The sequence below is a fragment of the Teleopsis dalmanni genome, chromosome X, assembly GCF_002237135.1.
Source record: "Teleopsis dalmanni isolate 2A chromosome X, ASM223713v2, whole genome shotgun sequence".
NCBI classification, from domain to species: Eukaryota; Metazoa; Arthropoda; class Insecta; order Diptera; family Diopsidae; genus Teleopsis; species Teleopsis dalmanni.
In genome coordinates, this window is record NC_051848.1 from 8,057,756 (window position 1) to 8,060,805 (window position 3,050).

Below are 3,050 nucleotides of genomic sequence, written 5' to 3' on the forward strand. Positions count from 1 at the left end.
ATTCATTCTTCTACTTCAAATGTTCTGAGGCTTTAACACTGTCCTTCTCGAATAAGATTGGTTTGTCTAGTTTAGTTTAGTTTAGTGTTTGTGATATTCTTAACTCAAACAAAGAGTTTAAGTTCTCTATCACTTATGTATTATTTAATGAGCGAAATCTTTGTTATTCTATATGTATACTACTATTTCGTATGCATTAAGGGGACTGTATTAATCTTTTTTTCTTTTTCAATTTCGATTGGAATCTATTATCTTAAGACAATAACCACACAGAAACATAACCATTAATCTTAAAAGGCTTCTTTAAAGGCTTTCTTCACTCTGATGGCTTACCAATTGGTTGGAACGTATACACTGGTCACATATATATTCAATTGCAAAAAAAAAAAAAAAGAAATATTTATACATAAATCAAACATTTTCTTAATAAATGTAGAAATATTTTTTTTGACAATTAAATCTATATTGATCAGATTCATTTTGAAATTTCATGCCAACATATATCTTAACTAAAATTATAAAGTAACTTTTTCGTTATGTAAAATTTAAAATGTTTAAATATTGTATCTTTCGCTTCGAAACTTCATAAAGAATAGTAACTTCGGAAAATTGTACACATTTTTCACTGCATTTAAAATAAATTCTGAAGCATTCATAGTCACGTTTTTAATAAAGCAAATAAGGAAACTGCTCTGAAATTTATTACTTCACATAAATTAAGACTCATTACAAAGCATTATAAACACATATTAAAAATGGAGTGGAAATGAGTGTGTAACCCCACAGTCTCTCCACAATTTTCGGATGTACGGATATGAGTCCCGAGCTCCGGCATACAAATACGTGTGCAATGCAAATAGTTGAACCGGAAAACGGACAAACACATTGACACGCGGGAAAAAGCACCAACATGAATCCAACAATTTTCTAAACAAGTGAAATCTTCAGCTGTAACAACAGCAAGGATACGAGCAACGCGCAGATGAGTATTCCTGGAAAAAATGCTGAGCAAATTCAAAATTTAACTTCGCAAAACTTTAAAGTTGAGCTACCAGAGGGTTAAGCACACCGCTTTCACATTCTAAAAAAATAAATTAAACAAAAGACTGAAAATAAAAGATTTTTGATTTTTGTTGGAAAATCTTTTGAATTTTGAATATTTAAGGGATGAAATCCTGCCGAATTTGAGGCGTAACGAATATGTTGAGAAGATTAATGTGTGTGGGGTGGGTTGGGTTGGGGAGGATAGGAAGATTATGCAAGCAGATTATTATTATTACATCAGGATTGTGTTTCCTGGTTAATTGTTTGTTTTAAATACTTTTTGCTATTTATTTATGGAAAATAGGGAAAAGTCTTTATGAATGTGAATAAGACGACTACTCCAGCACGATTCTCTTAAAATTTATTAAATTGTTGCTAAATAACTTTGAATGGCTGAATGTTGTTGTAATTTTTGACATATTCTGTTGTAAATTCTTAAGTGAAATAATTCGAGCATAATAAATGTATCTTATATTATTATAAAGTAAAATATATTGAGTTATTAATATTTTGCTCGAGGGATTTGATTGTTAATAAAGTGCAGCTTCATTTAATGTTTTATACGATTACACTAAACGATTATAATTGTAATAGATTTAAATAACAATATGAATGTCCTTTGTTTTCATGACTTAAGATCCAAACATTTTCTTTAATATAAAAAAAAACGCAAATCTGTTACATTACTTTTGGATTATTTTCGCCTGATAAATGACAGCTCAACTCATTCATGAATAAATATAATTTTAATGGAACTTCTTAAATGAAAATGATTTAGTTCGGAAACTAAACAATTCTCTTCTAAATGTTATTTTGTTGAGAAACCACTAAAAATGATATCATTTTAAAATTATGAAATTTGTAACAAATTGTAGTTCTAATCATCAAACTCCATTAGAAATAATTTCATTCGAAAACTAAACTTGTTTTCAATAATGTTTTTCTATGTATATATATTTATATCCGGCTACAGGTCTTCTTTTGCTTAAATTAAATGTTTGTTTAAATGTTTTGTTTAATATATTATATATAGCGACTCTCCTTGAAATTCATCGCCAGGATCAGAACTCTACAAAGATAATTACAATAAGTTTGGTATTATTTTAATCATTAGTTTCTTGATTTTTATAAACACATTGATATTATTCACATGACAAAAACATATACATATTTATATATATAAATATATTTATTATTAATATTTTTTGAAATTTTTATACATTTCAGAAATATGTATATAGGTATATTGTAGTATTTAACAAGGCGTTTGATGTCATGATTTACCTTGAAGTAATAAATATTAAATAATATTAATCAAATCTATATTCATACATCATGTTTTGGCTCCGTTGTCCGTATTACATTATCAGTATCTATCTTGTAATGTTCTTTCCGAAATGTACCTTTAATGTAGCAAGACTTCTTTAAAAAAGTGTTTCATTTGAAAATGTGAACAGTCCTTGACTTCAACGAAACTGTCCTAAGCGTCTTATTGTATATTAAACAGTGCCATATGAACGATTATATTATCGCTAGAATATGTGCTGTGGCGTGGTGTCATAAATTGATCATTTAACACCAATAGATCGTCTCTGTAGAAGTATACCACCATTTGTAAGTTATAATACCTGAAATACTTGAAAAACACATTTAAGCTTTTAAATTAAGTTTCTAAAATGTATTCATAACGGATAATAGACTGAAATCATTTTTCATTATAAATTTAAATTATATTACATAAACATGATTGCAGTCTTCCAGCAAAATAAAGACACAACTGCTAAACCTCACTTACTGATAATACGAGCAGGATTGCAATCTGCTAATAAGACTGTACCTCAATTATAACTTACTCACTTCTGTGTTGAATATGAACGTAATTCCCTGCTAGGGTTAAGCTACTGCGTTTAAAACTCATTCATTATATGTTGAACATAAGTACAATTCATCAGCAGTGTTAAGCTATAGCGGCAAAAACTCACTCCAGCAGAACTAAATATCCTCGG